Source organism: Bufo bufo, chromosome 1 (genome assembly GCF_905171765.1).
Source record: "Bufo bufo chromosome 1, aBufBuf1.1, whole genome shotgun sequence".
Taxonomy (NCBI): domain Eukaryota; kingdom Metazoa; phylum Chordata; class Amphibia; order Anura; family Bufonidae; genus Bufo; species Bufo bufo.
Window position 1 is genome coordinate 396,887,072 of NC_053389.1, and position 19,327 is coordinate 396,906,398.

A 19,327-nucleotide genomic window follows, 5' to 3' on the forward strand; every position below is an offset into this window, starting at 1 on the left:
GACAGAAAGGCTGATTTCAGCAGTGTGTCACTCATGAGCTAAAAGTAAGTGGCTGCCGAGAACCAGCATCATAATCATTGCAGCCAAGAAGAGTCATGGTTATCCATAATCTCCTGCTCTCCCCGCCCATCCGCTGACGATTGGCAGTTGTCTCCTAGAGAAGAGAAAAGGGGAGAAAACTAGGTAGAAGACTGTCAATCATCAGCAGGTGGGCAGGAGAGCAGGACTTCATGGCTAACCAGGACTCTTCTCAGGTGGCCGGGACTCTTTTCCAGGCCCAGTCTGCAAGGATTGTGATGTTGGTTCTCGGCAACCACTTACTTTTAACTTTTAAATGATAGACCGCTGAAACTTAACTCACCTGTCTTTACTTTATTCTGCTGTTAGTATGAGCAGCATAAAGTTGATGACAGGTTCCCTTTAATGGGAGCAGTGCTGCCATAGCCAGCAATGCGCACTACATGGATCTGTGTAATTCCTCTGCCTATTGCAAGCAACAGAGATACTGAAAAACAGCAAATCGTCAAAAAAGTCGGTAGTCAGTTAGGCCATCACTATAAAAGTCCTGAAAAGCCCTTTAAAGGGGTTGTTCAGGATTACAAAACATGGCTTCTTTCATCTAAAAACAGCACCACCTATGTTCACAGGTTGTGTGTGCTATTACAGGTCATTCAATTCACTTTAATTCAGTCAAGCTGCAATACCAGAAACAAGCCACGGACAGATTGGGTCTGTTTGTGGAATAAAACAGGCATGTTTTTCTAATCCTGGAGAACACCTTTAAAATAGTTTGGTGTGAAATACCACTGACTGCTATGACCGTGCTGCACTTCCGTATCAAACTATGAGAGCACAAATTTTTATGGTTCGCCAAATTTTTGGAAAACATTTGGTTCGAGCTGAATTTATTCGCTGCGAATTGCATTAAGAAACAGTTATTTCCTGGCTGCAGAGAGCCTTTGTAGTGGTTTAGAACACTGTGCCTTGCAGTAACACGCATAGTCTGCTGTGGAAGTGAAATAATACTGTGAGTCAGCATGACCTGCAGATAACAGGAGTCGCTCTTAGGCCTCTTTCACACGGGCTTTGAGGGAAAATGTGCGGGTGCGTTACGGGAACACCCGCGATTTTTCCGCGCGAGTGCAAAACATTGTAATGCGTTTTGCACTCGCGTGAGAAAAATCGTGCATGTTTGGTACCCAAACCCAAACTTCTTCACAGAAGTTCGGGCTTGGGATCGGTGTTCTGTAGATTGTATTATTTTCCCTTATAACATGGTTATAAAGGAAAATAATAGCATTCTGAATACAGAATGCATAGTAAAATAGCGCTGGAGGGGTTAAAAAAATAAAATAAAAAATTTAACTCACCTTAGTCCACTTGATCGTGAAGCCCGGCTTCTCGTCTGTCTTCTTTGTTGAACAGGACCTGTAGTGAGCATTAATTACAGGAAAAGGACCTGTGGTGACGTCACTCCGGTCATCACATGATCCATCACCATGGTAAAAGATCATGTGATGACCGGAGTGACGTCATCACAGGTCCTGTTCCTGTAATTAATGCTCATCACAGGTCCTGTTCAACAAAGGAGACAGCCGAGAAGCCGGGCTTCGTGATCAAGTGGTCTAAGGTGAGTTAAATAATTTTTTATTTTTTTTTAACCCCTCCAGCGCTATTTTACTATGCATTCTGTATTCAGAATGCTATTATTTTCCCTTATAACCATGTTATATGGTCGGGTCTCCATCCCGATAGTCTCCTAGCAACCGTGCGTGAAAATCGCACCGCATCCGCACTTGCTTGCGGATGCTTGCGATTTTCACGCAACCCCATTCACTTCTATGGGGCCTGTATTGCGTGAAAAATGCAGAATATAGAGCATGCTGCGATTTTCAAGCAACGCATAAGTGATGCGTGAAAATCACCGCTCATGTGAACAGCCCCATAGAAATGATGGGTCTGTATTCAGTGCGGGTGCAATGCGTTCACCTCACGCATCCGTGCGGAATACTCGCCCGTGTGAAAGGGGCCTTAGAATCACTGCATACTTCACTTATTTGGGCAGTCACGGGGCCAAAACTGACCAAATAAATCAAGTGTGAACTCAGCCTTACAGGTCGATGTTAGCGCCAAAAAGTGCACTCCTTTCACACCATCGTCAGCTGATTCCACATAAACAGTGATGGGCAGTTCGCAGTGTTCGCAAGCGAACACATGCAGGGCTGCCATCTTGACTCCCCCGTCCAGCGATGCACAGGTAAGCCCATACCTGTGCCTGTGTCGGGAGCCGGTCTGAAATCAAATGCGGTCACCGGGAGCAGGCAGTTCTGAGAACAGCCCGATGAAGGCCCCCGGCGGCTGTTCTTGGAACTGCCTGCTCCCGGTGACTGCATTTGATTTCAGACCGGCTCCAGGCACAGGCACAGGTAAGGGCTTAACTGTGCATCGCCGGACGGGTGAGTCAAGATGGCAGCCCGCATGTGTTCGCTGGCGAACACTGCAAACTGGCCATCACTGCACGTAAATGTCTACAGAACCTGTTCTATTAAATGCTTAATACAAGTAGAGCCCCCCTGACAGAGTGGAGAGGGTGTCAGCAGTAAGTTTGTGTTGACGTCACTGATCATTTTGCCCTTCCTCTGATCCGTCAGACAATAATCCCCAAAAAACGGATCGAGTCTATTGAGCATTCGCCTTCACTCGGTCAACATTTGGCCTGTAATCCATCAGTATTGTTAATGCAAAAACAGAAATGACTCGTGAATTGGCTGCTTAACAAAAAACTGCCACACCGCCGAGTAGGTGATTTTACCCCAACACTACGCACTGACTGACTGCTACCGCCACTGCTGCCGTGAACCCATGCACCACTACTTTCTGGGCAGGTAGGCTATTTGCGGGCCGAAGCACGGGTCACACACGTTCGTGTGAACTCGGCCTAAGGGCAATTTGAATCCCCAGTCAGTGCAGCAAGGTGTAATAGGATTGTCCCTATTACCCAGGCTGTAACCTCCCCTACTGAACCCTGTTCTAAATGAATGCTGTGGAATGATTCCTCCCTATCCTTTCCCTACAACTTAAATAATCTTTCCCTGAACTTGTAAATTGTTTTTTTTAGTACAATGAAGTCTATCCTAACACTGTCCCTAGTACCTGCTGACGTCTCTCCCTGCACTAAGTACACTGGAAAATGGCAGAATCCAAGATGGCTGAGGCTATTTATAGGGCTGTGACATCACAGGGCTGACTGGCTGCTGATTGGCTGCATGCAAGGCATTATAGGTGACCCCACGTTCCCAGAGTTCCTTGCTCCATGTCCTCACACGTGCAGCAGCCATTTTAGGAAAAAATTTGAGCATGAGGAAATTTGGATTTGGTGCTAGACACTGATATCCAAATCATAATTCACAATGTATATTTATTCATTAATTTTATTTCTCAATCTAGACATTTATTTTTTTTTTTTCATCTCCGACCCTTATGGAACCTACACTGGTGATTTGTTTGGGTGTGTGACCAAAAAGATGCTAGTGTAACCTCATGGCTTCTTTTTCTATGAGCCAGCTTGGTGGCTCAGTGGTTAGCGATGGTGCCCGATTTCAAATCCAACTAGGGACAACATCTGCATGGAGTATATATATTCTCCCCATGTCTGTGTGGATTTTCTCCCGTTTCCTCCAAAACATACAAATAGGTAAACTGGCGTCCTATGAAATTTACCCTAGTGTGGGTTGGGATTGAGTACCTATATGGCTGCCACAGACTTCACATGAAGACCTCCCAGCCAATTATCCCTGCGCTTTGAGTCCCTGTAAGAAAAACACATTGCTTTGAAAGCCCTTTAGTGCTCATGCACACAATCTAGCTGTATGCTTCAGAGCTGTGGGCACTCCTTGCATGGTGCCTATGAACCAAATAATCTTCTATCTTCCTCTACTAGAAGAATTGCATTATGGGTAGAATACTCCCATAATGTGGCATGCAGTGAACACAGAGAAGTAATGTACCATAACTGTCAGTGACCTGTAGCCTGTCCTGATATGTCTCATTTAGGCTACTTTCACATCTGTATTTTCCTTTCCAGTTTTGAGATCCGTCAAAGGATCTCAAAACCGCAGGAAAACACATTCGTATGAATAATACAATCAGCTGTATCCGTTCAGAACGGATCCAGTGTTTTATTGAAAATGAACATGCAGGATCCGGCATCAAATACCTGTCTGGAAAAAAAAAACTGATCCGGCACCATTGACTTCCATGTTTTTTTATGCCAGATCCGGAATGTGGGAACGCAACAAAACGGAACGCATTCTGGTGCACTCCGTTCAGGTCTGTTCAGTTTTGTCCCTATTGACAATGAATGGGGAAAAACTGAAGTGGAAAAACGCAGATGTGAAACTACCCTTAGTTATGCAGTAAGTGTGAATGAAACCAAAATGTGAGGTACATAGAAACAATCTACAGAAAACCATAACCACTGAGCCACCATACCCCTATCCAACAAAGGACAGGCACCCTGGACAGCCAGAAATGTTAGCAAACCTTTTCTGAAGTACCCTTTGTGCTTGTTTTTTTAGACATACTTACTCCTGTACCATTCATTTTTGAGTGCAACAAAAATAGAAAACGTATACTATCCATCTTGACTTATTTTGGGTATTGTGGTTTTAACATTTTAGTCACTAAAAATTACATCTTCTTCAGTGAAAACCACAAACACCCACCAGCAAGTGCAAGGTACAAGATCCATGGGTACATCGCAAGCATAAATGCAAGTGTTGGCCTCAGATTTCAGCTGTAGATCCATGTGTAAAATACACATTAGTTTCGCAATAGGGAATTATTGAATGTGTAAACATACCCTTAAAGGGGTTGTCCGAGTTATTTTTTTGTTCTATGTTCTTAACAAGGCGAATATAACAACTTTCCAATTCACTCACTTTATCTCCGGTGGCTGGTTTCTCAGATTTCACAGAGGGTCACATGACCTGTGATGTCAGCTTCTCTCCCTGCTCTGATAAAGGTTGTTTACAAGCCTGTAAACGAGACGTCACTGTGCTGGCCACGCCCCTTCACTGCCGTCTGCTCTCTCTGCTAAGATTCTTAACCCCTTCAGCTGCACACACTGGGTAGCTGCAGCAGTGACAATTCTGGGCACAGGAGCTGAAGGACTAGAGAGAGCATTGCACAAGAAGGTAGGGGGAAGATCCTGTGTATTAGCAGTGTCATTATACAGCTGGGACTTGTAGTTCTACACATACAACATGCTGCAGAGTCTCCCAGCAGGCAGACATGTAACTCAGGGCAGACTTATTCACTCCCTTAGCAGTGCAGGGGGAGGGGCAGAGATTGTTTTTATTGCAAGTAAAGAAAGGGCCAGAATAGAACCAGGGAAATGAGGAAATATATATATTTTTTTGCCTAAAACTTGCTTAGCTTAGTTATATATCGCTGACCATCAGATTTTCAGTGCTCTATTTTTTTTTTTCATAACTCGGACAACCCCTTTAAAGGGGTTGTCTGGGCATTTACTATTGATGACTAGTGTTAAGCGAATTTGTATTTTAAGTTCGGCGTCTAAAGTTCGGGTTATTGAAGAATCACGTTATGGATTCCGCTACCACGGACCATAACGGAATTTAGAATCCATAACGCGATTCTTCGATAACCCAAACCCGAACTTTGGACACCGAACTTAAAACACAAGTTCGCTCAACACTATTGATGACTAGTGTTGAGCGAACTTCTGTTTTAAGTTCGGTGTCTAAAGTTCGGCTTCCGGTTAGCGGAGAATCCCGATATGGATTCCGAATTCCGTTGTGGTCCGTGGTAGCGGAATCAATAATGGCCGATTATTGATTCCGCTACCACGGACCACAATGGAACTCGGAATCCATATCGGGATCCTCCGCTAACCGGAAGCCGAACTTTAGACGCCGAACTTAAAACAGAAGTTCGCTCAACACTATTGATGACCTATCCTCAGGATAGGTCATCAATATCAGATCGGCACCCCGCTGGCATGGTAAGTATCACCTTGTCCTGCTGTATAGGTGTCGAGTGTGATAAGTACAGAGATATACTGTACTAACCTAGAGGCACTGCATGCAGCACCCCCAACTGTATTTATGTGGACTGCATCTGTCATGTGACAAAGTTTGTGTGTAACCCCAGCATAATGTAGCCTTTTTAGTAGGCTAAAAATATCACATTTAGGCCTCATGCACACGACCGTTTTTTTTTAAGGTCCGCAAAAACGGGGTCCGTGATCCGTGACCGTTTTTTCGTCCGTGGGTCTTCCTTGATTTTTTGAGGATCCACGGACATGAAAAAAAAGTCGTTTTGGTGTCCGCCTGGCCGTGCAGAGCCAAACGGATCCGTCCTGAATTACAATGCAAGTCAATGGGGACGGATCCATTTGACGTTGACACAATATGGTGCAATTGCAAACGGATCCGTCCCCCATTGACTTTCAATGTAAAGTCAGGAGTCCCTATTATACCATCGGATCAGAGTTTTCTCCAATCTGATGGTATATTTTAACTTGAAGCGTCCCCATCACCATGGGAACGCCTCTATGTTAGAATATACCATCGGATTTGAGTTAGATCGTGAAAACTCATATCCAACAGTATATTCTAACACAGAGGCGTTCCCATAGTGATGGGGACGCTTCAAGTTAGAATATACTTTGAACTGTGTACATGACTGCCCCCTGCTGCCTGGCAGCACCCGATCTCTTACAGGGGGCTGTGATACGCACAATTAACCCCTCAGGTCCTGAGGGGTTAATTGTGTGTATCATAGCCCCCTGTAAGAGACCATGTGCTGCCAGGCAGGAGGGGGCACACCCCCCTCCCTCCCCAGTTTTAAATTCATTGGTGGCCAGTGGGCCCCCCCTCCCTCCCCTGTATTACTGTAGATTCATTGGTGGCCAGTGGGCCCCCCTCCCTCCCCTGTATTACTGTAGATTCATTGGTGGCCAGTGGGCCCCCCCTCCCTCCCCTGTAGTACTGTAGATTCATTGGTGGCCAGTGGGCCCCCCTCCCTCCCCTGTAGTAGCAATTTTTTGAAGCATTATACTTACCTGCGAGCTGCGATGTCTGTGACCGGCCGGGCGCTCCTCCTACTGGTAAGTGAAAGGTCTGTGCGGCGCATTGCTTATAGCACAGACCTGTCACTTACCAGTAGGAGGAATGACCGGCCGGACACAGACATCGCAGCCTCACAGGTAAGTATAATGCTTCTAAAAATTGCTAAGTAACCATGGCAACCAGGACTGCAGTAGCGTCCTGGTTGCCATGGTTATCGATCGGAGCCCCAGCGATTAAACTGGGACTCCGATCGGAACTCTCCGCTGCCACCAATGATGGGGGGGGGGATTTTAATTAGGAGGGGGAGGGAGGGGGGCCCATTGGCCATCAATGAATCTACAGTACTACAGGGGAGGGAGGGGGGGCCCACTGGCCACCAATGAATCTACAGTACTACAGGGGAGGGAGGGGGGGGCCGCACTGGCCACCAATGAATCTACAGTACTACAGGGGAGGGAGGGGGGGCCGCACTGGCCACCAATGAATTTAAAACTGGGGAGGGAGGGGGGTGTGCCCCCTCCTGCCTGGCACCACATGATCTCTTACAGGGGGCTATGATACGCACAATTAACCCCTCAGGTGCAGCACCTGAGGGGTTAATTGTGCGGATCACAGCCCCCTGTAAGAGATCGGGTGCTGCCAGGCAGCAGGGGGCAGTCATGTACACAGTTCAAAGTATATTCTAACTAGAAGCGTCCCCATCACTATGGGAACGCCTCTGTGTTAGAATATACTGTCGGATCTGAGTTTTCACGAAGTGAAAACTCATCTCTGAAAAAGCTTTTATGCAGACGGATCTGCGGATCCGTCTGTGTGAAAGTAGCCTACGGCCACGGACCACAGACGCGGATGCCAATCTTGTGTGCATCCGTGTTTTTTCACGGACCCATTGACTTGAATGGGTCCGTGAACCGTTGTCCGTCCAAAAAATAGGACAGGTCATATTTTTTTGACGGACAGGAAACACGAATCACAGATGCGGCTGCAAAACGGTGCATTTTCCAATTTTTCCACGGACCCATTGAAAGTCAATGGGTCCGCGAAAAAAAACGGAACAACGGCCGCGGATGCACACAACGGTCGTGTGCATGAGGCCTTAGGAGAACCCAAAACCATACATTCCACTGGTAGTGCAACATAAATATTCTATCTAAGCTATAAACGACTGATGCAACGACTTGGACCTAGCCTAACATCATACCCAATAACCTGCGGTGTGTGAATGGGAATTTTCGAAAATCTGCCACATGTGAATGTGGCTTTAAGGGACAACTTCATGTAAAATCTTAAGCATATGAAAGTCAAAATTACATAACTCACAATTTAAAGGTGAGTTACTGAATTGAAGGGCTACTCTTCGTGTTTGAGGATTTTTATTTTAATGTGTAAAATTAAATATCACCTAGTCAACATTTAAGTCTTTATTGCCTTGGTAGATAACCATGATGATCTGTGGAGGACCTGCAGTTACATTTATTCTACCATTTATTCTACTGATCATAGGAAAGCCATCACTGAAATCAGAAAGACGTTGCACGTGATATCTCATAATAATACCGGTTATCAAACAACTGGCAGGACATATCGTACTCCTGTAAATGTAACACATCCTAAAATGATCTCCACAGCCTTCTGTATTACTAACCACTATAGCGAGGATCACCTACCTGTAGCACTCCAGCTGTGTGGCTCTTATTTCTGTGAATATATAGATTCCAGGGAGGGATCTCTTGCTGTGGCAGAGCAGATAGGGAAATGAGGGGTGGAGCAGGGCTGTCAGTAAGTCATTCCTGTGTTATATGCTTGCCTGGCTTCTCCTGCTGAGATACAGAAGCAGCCATTGCTCCATGGAAGAAGTCTGGCCTTTTGCAGATTTTGTATCTCAGCAGTGTGAATAAGCTGCAGGCTCTGGCACGCACATCAAATGATCTTTCCTTAATTGTTCAACAATAAAAATGTAACCGAGACAGGCAGGCAAACAGGAACCTGTTCTTATACAAGGACTTCTGTCTTGCCTGGCTTCAGATACTTAAAACAGCTGGGAGGCTTATATGACATTTTCCATCAGGTTACAAGTCAGTAAAGTACCAGGATTTAGTTTTTAGGATCTTGGGTGATACTTGTTCCAGACTGCTCTGCATTTACATAGTTGCTCGACTGAGACATTAACATGTGTAGGAAGCCGCAAACAATTGATAAAACATATGTTTTCACTAATTCCTGCGTGGCAACCTAGGGAATCATGACAGAGTTTTTCGGCATGACTAAACAAATAGTTGACAAGCAACAGACTCAACTCGAAAACAACATGGATTTAAAGGGCTTCTGTCACCCCACTAAACAGATTTTTTTTGTTTTGTTGTGTACTTATAATCCCTATCATGCGATATTGCCATACCTTATGTTATTAATAATTTTCGTTCAGTAGATTTAGCAAAAAAAGGACTTTTATAATATGCTAATTACCTTTCTACCAGCAAGTAGGGCGTCTACTTGCTGGTAGCAGCCGCAGAAAACCGCCCCCTCCTTCTGTTGATTGACAGGGCCAGCCGGGATCTCCTCCTCAGGCCAGCCCTTTCAGCATTTCAAAAATCGCGCGCCTGTGTTGATTCAGCGCAGGCGCTCGGAGATAAGGAGGCTCGCCTCCTCAGCACTCCCTCCGTGCGCCTGCGCCGATGACGTCTTCTCTTTCGGTGACGTCATCGGCGCAGGCGCACTGAGGGAGTGCTGAGGAGGCGAGCCTCCTTATCTCAGAGCGCCTGCACCGAATCAACACAGGCGCGCGATTTTTGAAATGCTGACAGGGCTGGCCGGAGGAGGAGATCGCGGCTGGCCCTGTCAATCAACAAGAGGAGGGGGCGGTTTTCTGCGGCAGCTACCAGCAAGTAGACGCCCTACTTGCTGGTAGAAAGGTAATTGGCATATTATAAAAGTAAGTTTTTTGCAAAATCTACTGAACGAAAATTATTAATAACATAAGGTATAGCAATATCGCATGATAGGGATTATAAGTACACAAAAAAATAATGATCTGTTTAGTGGGGTGACAGAAGTCCTTTAAATACTTTCCAACTCTCCCTGAACATTCAGGAGGCTCCTTGAAAAAGAGGAGACCTCTCGGACTTCCATAAGAGTTGGCAAATCTCCAGGTTGCCTCTATAGCAGGGATCATCAACCTGGGGCACTCCAGGTGTTCTGAAACTACAACTCCCAGAATGCTACATTCACTTTTATAGGGGTTATAAGAACAGCCAAGCATGTTTGCATGGTGGGAGTTGTAGTTTCACAGCAGCTGGAGTGCAGAAGTTTGCTGATCTCTGCTCTATAACCTTCTGGTACCTCCCAGAGAGCAGCCTATGGGTACAAGCACACGTCGTGGTTGAGATGCAGTCATGATGGGGCACATTTACTAAAGTGTTTGTGCCTGTTTTAGACAGTCTTTTTTTTAGTCGCATTTATTATCAAAATTGCGCCTGTTTAGGAGGCTTTTGTACCTTGTTCACCCTAATTTAGGGTTTTTCTAACTTTTGTGACTTTTTGCCAATTTATGTAGGTGCACCTTTTTTTACACCTGAATTTGTCACAAAAACACAGCAGGGATGGTGTACTTTCCTTCGTCTGTTTTGAGTGTAAAGTGTGACTTGTTTTGTGCAATAAGGGATCATGCACACAAACTTATTTTCTTTCCGTGTCCATTCTGGGTTTTTTTCCGTATAAAGAACCATTCATTTCAATGGGTCCGCAACAAAAATGGAAGTTACTCCGTGTGCATTGTGTTTCCATATGTCCGCATGTCTGTTCCGCAGAAAAATATTCCTGTTATAGTCCGCATAATGGACAAGGATAGGACCGTTCTATTAGGAGACAGCTGTTCCGTTCCGCAAAATACAGAATGCTCACGGACGTCATCGATATTAATTGTGGATCCATGTTTTTTTGCGGACCGCAAAATACATACGGTCGTGTGCATGAGCCCTTAAAGTCACAGTTTCCTGTTTTGGAGGCATTTGCATCTGTTGCGCCTATTTTGAGTTTTAAGACAAATTCTGAACTTTTGCACCTAATTTATGTAGGTGCACCCTATTTTGCGTCTGATTTTGCATTTCTATGTCACCCCAGGGCTGGCATACTTTTTTGTCTCTGTTTTGAGTGGTGAGTTGCTCCACAATTTTCCTACTTTCATGGAGACCTGCACTAATATCCAGCACACTTGCGCCACATTTTCATGCGCATACTAATTAGACCAGTTTTATTGAATATGAATCTGCCTTACAAGAAAACGACCAAAAAAGACAAACCAGATTTATTAGGAGATAATAAACGAGGAGCAAATTAAAGACAGACTTTGCCAATACGTCAGTTTTTTTTTTTTACTCCCCCAAAAAATGAGCTTAGTAAATGTGCCACAGTGACAGACTTATCCACTATGCCGGTCTAATCACACTCTAAAAAAACAGCCGAGCATGATAAATGACCGACTTGTAATTTTTTATATAAAATGCAGCCAAAATGATGCATTTGCCGCATGTGAAAAGGTGTAATGAATAAGCTCTTAATAACCACAAAGCCAGGAAAAATATATCCCCTTCACCTATTTTATTTATGCCCCACAACCATGCAGCTATATGCAGGGCCCAGTCACACTGGTTTGTTTTGTAAAACCACTTGAAAACCGTATTTTTAAGTAGACAGTGAGAGAAAATGGGGGGACGGCCCCTGTTCTGAGTCCTGGGGCCGCCCACCCCAGCAGTGCACATGGCAAAAATTGTCTGCATTGCTGGGGTAAGCTGCCCTAGAATTCAGAACGGGCAGAACACAGCTGCAGGAGTGAGCGGGAACAGTTGCCCCCCCCCCCCCCCCCCCAGGAGCAGTGGGCCCGGGCACTTGCACCGGTGTGTCGGGTGCTGACGCCGGCCTGGTCATCAGTATCTGATTGTTGGAAGGCCAAAACATGGAACCCCTGCCAAACTTGTGTATTTCACCACCTGGAGGCAGGCACAGGAATTACACAGCTCCATCACGACACCCAGGACCCCCACCAATCAGCTGTTTGAGAAGGCACCGTTGTCAGTGCCGTGGCCTTCTCACAGCTTACCAAGCACAGTGCCGTACATTGTATAATGGATGTTCTTTGTATTGCGCTCAGCCCCATTCACTTCAAATGGAGCTGAGTGTGATACCAAGCATAGCTGCTATACAATGTATGGCGCTGTGCTTGGTAAGCTGCAAGAAGGCCACAGTCCTCACAGGAGCGCCGGTACCTTCTCAAACAGCTAATCAGCAGGGGTCCCGGGTATTGGACCCCCACCGATCAGATACTGATGACCTATCCTGAGGATAGGATATCAGTATCAAGATCTCAGAAAACCTCTTTAAAGTATTTAGCTTTTTTTTGGGTGCAGCCACACATTCAGGTTTTTGGAGGTAGTTTTAAAAGTCAAAATCAGGAGTAGATCATAAAAGGAGACAAAGTATAAAGTACAGAAACTATTCTCTTATTTGAATCTACTCCTGGTTTCGGCTTTCAAAACTTCATCAGAAAACCTGAATGTGTGTCCGTACCCGTCGTGTCCTGTTGCGTCATTTCACAGGAAATGTTATGAAGTGCAATAAGTCAAAAAGGTGTGTCTCTCTGTTTCTGAATTCTGAATCACTCTATGGCAGTGATTCCCAACCAGGTTGCTGTGAGAGCATGCTGCAAGCCCTGGAGGAGCAGACCAGAAGATGGGAGTGGTAGTGGCCGCAACAGTTATTCACAGTGGCAATACTCACACTGATACTTCCTAGGGCTGAGCAGTGACAGAAGGGCACACCCTTTCATTCCTTGGTACACATCCTGATGTTGGGCTCCTGCCTGAGGGTAGTTGGGGTGCCCTTAAAGTAACGAGTGTTGTATGGGTTAAAGGCAGGAGGTGGAGGCGCTGTAGCTAGCGAATGGTGCTGGAGTCAATAACTAGGCCAGTTGTAGAAAATAGGTAAATCTCTGTTTACTAAAGTGCAGAATGGGGGTTGTAGTATGTCCAACGATATCAAGCACAGTTCCATAGAAATCTTCCCTGATGGCAGTATATGGATATAAGCAGTAGTACTCCTTTCCCTATCTCTCCAAAGTCTCTATCTCTGCAGAATCTAAGGCTGGCAATAAGGTTCTTGCAAACCTGTCTGTAATTTCAGGCTGAGAGGTACAGGATTAAGATCCGGTTGGCCAGGACCAAAGTTAAAGTATGAAGGGAGGATTAGCAATGTCCATCTCACTGCAGTAAACTCTTTATCAGCCTTAAACGGCAAATACCTTACTGAGTGACTCCAATGCTCGGCTGTGTAGATTCTGGACCTTCTAGTTATTCCTTTCTCTCTCTTTTCTGGAGTACTGTAAAGTAGAGATAGTTTTCTTGATGCAAAGCTTAACGGAGTGAGCACATATAGCTAACACACACTCTACAGAACTAGGGGTGGACCTAAGTCTATCACCTAGCTTCCTACAGGGGCATAGTCAGGTTTGATAACCCAGACTGATCCATACAGTGCTATATAATACATCATTCAGAACATTAAATAAAACATTAAATTAAAAAAAACTTTGCAAGTGGCCTATTTTGGGGTACTCCAATATGTTTTTTTCAGTCTCGTCTGAGGTCTGCTAGAGGAAGTTACATATAGGGGCCCGAATTCATGACTGAATCTGCTCTTTCAGTCTGGGATGGGGTCATCTGGGGGAGATATTACACTGCCTGTCCAAAAAAAAAGTCGCCACCTGGATTTAACTAAGCAAATAGTTATGAGCCTCCTATTGCATAATTACTGCATGGGCGATTATATTTCAGCTGGCAACAAGTTATTTAACTCCAACTGGTGCAATGAGTTGCTTCTCATTTATTAAACAACCATGTCGAAAGACACATCTCCTGGTCGTTAGTCTGTTTGAGAAGGGTCAAATTATTGGCATGCATCAAGCAGAGAAAACATCTAAGGAGATTGCAGAAACTACTAAAATTGGGTAAGGAACTGTCCAACGCATTATTAAAAACTGCAAGGATAGTGGGGACCCATCGTATTCGAGGAAGAAATTTGGCGGGGAAAAAATCCTGAATGATCATGATCGGCGATCACTTAAATGTTTGAAATCAAATCAAAGAAAAGCAACAGTAGAACTCAGGGCTATGTTTACTAGTGAAAGTAAGAACATTTCCACACGCATAATGCGAAGGGAACTCAAGGGATTGGGACTGAATAGCTGTGTAGCCGTAAGAAAACCACTAATCAGTAAGGCAAACCAGAAAAAAGGCTTCAATTTGGTAGGGAGCATAAAGATTGGACTCTGGATCAATGGAAGAAGGGCATGTGGTCTGAGGAGTCCAGATTTACTCTGTTCCAGAATGATGGGCACATCAGGGTAAGAAGAGAGGCAGATGAAGTGATGCACCCATCATGCCTAGTGCCTACTGTACAAGCCTGTGAAGGCAGTGCTATGATCTGGGCTTGCTGCAGTTGGTCAGGTCTAGGTTCAGCAACAGTATGTGCTCCAAGAATGAGGTCAGCTGACTACCTGAACATAATGAATGACCAAGTTATTCCATCAATGGATTTTTTCTTTCCTGATGGCACGGGCATATTCCAAGATGACAATGCCAGGATTCATCGGGCTCAAATTGTGAAAGAGTGGTTCAGGGAGCATGGAACATCATTTTCACACATGGGTTGGCCACCACAGAGTCCAGACCTTAGCCCCATTGAGAATCTTTGGGATGTGCTAGAGAAGGCTTTGCACAGCAGTCAGACTCTACCATCATCAATGCAAGATCTTGGGGAAAAATTAATGCAACACTGGATGGAAATAAACTTGTGACATTGCAGAAGATTATCGAAACAATGCCACAGCGAATGAGTGCCGTAATCAAAGCTAAAGGCGGTCCAACAAAATATTTTTGGTGGTGACTTTTTTTTTGGACGGACAGTGTATATATTTATTTATAAATGATATATTTATAAAATTTATGAATGCAGAGTAGGAAGTAGGAGTGCTGCAATTTTATTTTTATTTTTTTGCCAGAAGTGCTCCAAGGCTGAAAATGGTTGAAATTGCTCTACAGAGTGGAGTTCTTGAGGGCTTTTCCTGAGTCGGTGACCATGTCATATGATAGTGGTAGAGAATAAGAGTCTATGCCTCTTAATTATTAAAAACTGATGAAATTCAAGAAAAAACTCCTCACTTACTATATGTACCATATAATGACTGGTCTAAAAACATCAAATAGTTCTGTCCAGTGGGCATTTCCATCACAAACTGCACTGGTCTACATGAGTTTTGCTGACCATATGATAACACCTGATTTTTGTTTTGCTGAATTCAGATATCATATTTGTTTATTATAATCAGGTCAAGTTTTCCCACAAATTGTCGGTATTGTTTTCAATAACTGGAGAGTTCCTCATGCATACGTTACTACACCAATATTATGTGTTAATATGTTCTTCACAAAGTTCGGTATTACCTCACATTAAATTAAACAATATGTGAAAAACATTTCTTAGTTGTAAAAAATGTTTGCCTGATTCATAATTTCTGCCTTGATATTTGGAATCTTCATATTCAAATTGTGTAAGATCTGTACAAATAGTTAGACCAGCATAAAAAAAAGTCTTCAAAAGTAGACCAGTGAGCTGTGTATATGATGTCTATATAATGTATATGATGGCAATGGAACCGTTCACCAGTAACATATATTTGAAAATGGCAGCGCCCTCACAGAAATGGGTTTATAGGAAAATAGTTTATTCACCCATGTGGTCGCAGCATTTCAGCTCATCCATAGAACCTCCTCAAAAAATTGTAAGGATCCCAGTGTACAAATTTATAGGCAGAGTTACATATGAACATGATTACAACCAACACAATAATCACAACAATTCATGATAATGGTACAAAAATAAAGTGCAATTATAGTGCAAAATCCATAAAAAAAAATCAAATAGGACCATATGTACATCTATAAGTGAATTCATATAGTGTAGGTCATACATCACAGTGTCCATCGTATAGTGCCCATATTTCTTCATAATAGCAAGTAATTAATAAAGTGGACAACACCAGATATCCCAGGTGGACGCAATATACATGCATGTGTTTAACCCCTTAAGGACACATGACGTACCGGTACGGCATGTTTCCCGAGTCCTTAAGGACACATGACGTACCGGTACATCATGACTTTAAATCGCGATTCCGCGGGGGTTAATCGGAACGGGATGCCAGCTGAAATCATTCAGCCGGCATCCTGTAACAACGCCAGGGGGGGTCATTTGACCCCCCCGTATCAGCGATCGCAGAAAACTGCAGGTCAATTCAGACCTGCGGTTTTCTGCGTTTCCGGTCCATTCGGGTCTCCGGTGACCCAATGAACTGGAAAAAGGCTGCGATCGGTGGCGTGATTATACACCACCAATCACAGTCCGAAGATTTGGAGAGGCGGTGCTGGCCCTGGTGCTGAACGCCGCTGTCCAGGGTGCTGATTGGTGCAGGGGAGAGAGGCGCGAGATTCAAACTTCCTGCGCTCCTCTCTCCCCTCCTCTTCCTGCACCAGATACGGCCGGTCATCGATCACTTTGGGGCCAAATTTGAGCAGGCCTACGTACCTGGAAGGGAGGTCGCGGTTGATGAGTCTCTTGTTGCGTTCAAGGGGAGACTCAGTTTCCGCCAATACATTCCCACAAAGCGGGCAAGGTATGGCGTGAAGCTATACAAAATTTGTGAGAGTACCTCAGGGTACACTTACAAATTTCGTGTGTACGAGAGGCGAGATTCCCGTATTCAACCCCCAGAATGTCCCCCCACTCTGGGTGTTAGCGGGAAACTCGTGTGGGACCTTATGTACCCACTGCTGGATAACGGTTACCACTTGTACGTGGATAACTTTTATACCAGCATTCCCTTGTTCAGGTCCCTTGCCGCCAGATCCACGTTCGCTTGTGGGACCGTGCGGAAAAATCAACGCGGCCTCCCTGCCCACCCCCTCCAGGTACCTTTTCCCAGGGGTGAGACCCGTGCCCTTACCAGTGGAAACCTGTTGCTGGTCAGGTATAAGGACAAGAGGGATGTCCTTATGCTGTCCACAATCCACAGTAACAGCACCACCCCCGTCTCTGTGCGAGGTACCGCGGCAACGGTCCTCAAGCCCGATTGTATCGTCGACTACAATCGGTATATGGGAGGAGTTGATCTCTCTGATCAAGTCCTCAAGCCATATAACGCCATGCGCAAAACCCTTGCATGGTACAAAAAAGTTGCGGTCTACTTGGTACAGGTTGCCATGTACAACTCTTTTGTACTATCCCGAAGCGCTGGCAGCACAGGGACATTCCTCCAATTCTATGAGGCAGTCCTCAAGGACCTGATCTTTTCGGACCGGGAAAGAGCAGGCCGGAGTACCTCGGGAACTGGAGGCGCCCGGATCGTCCCTGGCCAACACTTTCCAGGTGTGGTCCCCCATACTGGAAAGAAGGGACGAACCCAAAAAAGATGCAGAGTGTGTCACAATAGGGGAATACGGAAGGACACCACTACTCAATGTGACACGTGCCCTGATCATCCGGGCCTCTGCGTTATCGATTGCTTTAGGGAGTATCACACTTCCATGGAGTACAACATTTTTATAATCCCCAACAGTCCCCTAGAGAACATAAAAAACTATGTTTTAGAGCAGGCATCCTCAAACTGCAGCCCTCCAGATGTTGTAAAACTATAACTCCCAGCATGCCCAGACAACCTACAGCCATCAGCAGGGCATGGTGGGAATTGTAGTTTTACAACATCTGGAGGGCCGCAGTTTGAGGATGCCTGCTTAGTGTCTCCAAAGTCTGAGAGCCATACATATTGGGCATCGTCGCGTGCGTAAAAGTCGTAGCTATAAAAATAACTTTTGACCAAACGCCTCGGATGAACGGTGTTAAAAATATAAAATAAAAACGGTGCCAAAACACCCATTTTTGGGCAAAATTTCAATTTGAATCCATTTTGCCGGTAATAAAGCAAGGGTTAACAGCCAAACAAAACTAAATATTTATTGCCCCTATTCTGTAGTTTGCAGAAACACCCCATATGTGGTCGTAAATGGCTATATAGCCGCACGGCAGGGCATAGAACGAAGGGAACTCCATACGGTTTCTGGAAGGCAGATTTTGATGGACAGTTTTTTTTTTTTGACACCATGTCCCATTAGAAGCCCCCCCTGATGTAGCCTAGACTAGAAACTCCAAAAAAGTGACCCCATCTAAGAAACTACACCCCTCAAGGTATTCAAAAGTTACTTTACAAACTATGTTAACCCTTTAGGTGTTCCACAAAACTAAATAGCGAATGTAGAAACAATTTTAGAATTTAATTTTTTTGTTACATTGCCTCAAAAAGAGTAATATAGAGCAACAAAAAAATCAAATTTACCCCTAAAATAGTCCCAAAACAACAACCACCTTATCCCGTAGTTTCCTAGATTGGGTCACTTTTATGGAGTTTCTACTCTAGGGGTGCATCAGGCGGCTTGAAAGGGTACATGGTGTAAATAAACCAGTCCAGCAAAATCTGCCTTCCAAAAACCATATGACGTTCCCCTTCTATGTCCTGCCGTTTAGCCAAATAGTAGTTTACGACCACATATGGGGTGTTTCTGCAAACTACAGAATCAGGGCAACCCATTTTGAGTTTTGTTTGGCTGTTAACCCATTTTTTCCAGTAATAAAGTAAGGGTTAAAATGGAAAATTTTCCAAAAAATAGAAATTTCAAAATTGTTTCTCCATCTGCCATTAACTCTTGTGGAACACCTAAAGGGTTAACAAAGTTTGTAAACCCAGTTTTGAATACCTTGAGGGGTGTACTTTCTTAGATGGAGTCACTTTTTTGAAATTTCTATTCTAGGGGTGCAACAGGGGGCTTCAAATTGGACATGGTATAAACAAAACCAGTCCTGCAAAATCTGCCTTCCAAAACCCATATGGTGTTCCCCTCCTTTCTGCAAACTACAGAATCGGGGCAACCCATTTTGAGTGTTGTTTGGCAGTTAACCCTTGTTTTACTCCTGGAAAAAATTGATTATATTGGAAAATTTTCCAAAAAATAGAAATTTCGAAATTGTTTCTCAATCTGCCATTAACTCTTGTGGAAGACCTAAAGGGTTAATAAAGTTTTAAAAAACTGTTTTGAATACCTTGAGGGGTGTAGTTTCTAGAATGGGGTCATTTC

At 44.5% G+C, this 19,327-nt stretch overlaps 1 protein-coding gene across 3 annotated transcripts in view; it reads right to left on the reverse strand.

The window, feature by feature from the left end:
• Nucleotides 1-19,327, reverse strand: part of FGF1 (fibroblast growth factor 1) — a 249,978-nt gene that overhangs the window by 208,180 nt on the left and 22,471 nt on the right. For 2 of the 3 annotated variants that reach the window (XM_040406005.1, XM_040405990.1), the window contains exon 1: nucleotides 8,762-8,935. The exons of the other annotated variant lie outside the window; for it this stretch is intronic. The gene's annotated coding sequence lies outside the window, so the exon portion shown is untranslated. Of the gene's footprint in view, nucleotides 1-8,761; nucleotides 8,936-19,327 lie in introns of those variants that run through there. 3 annotated transcript variants of the gene reach the window in all.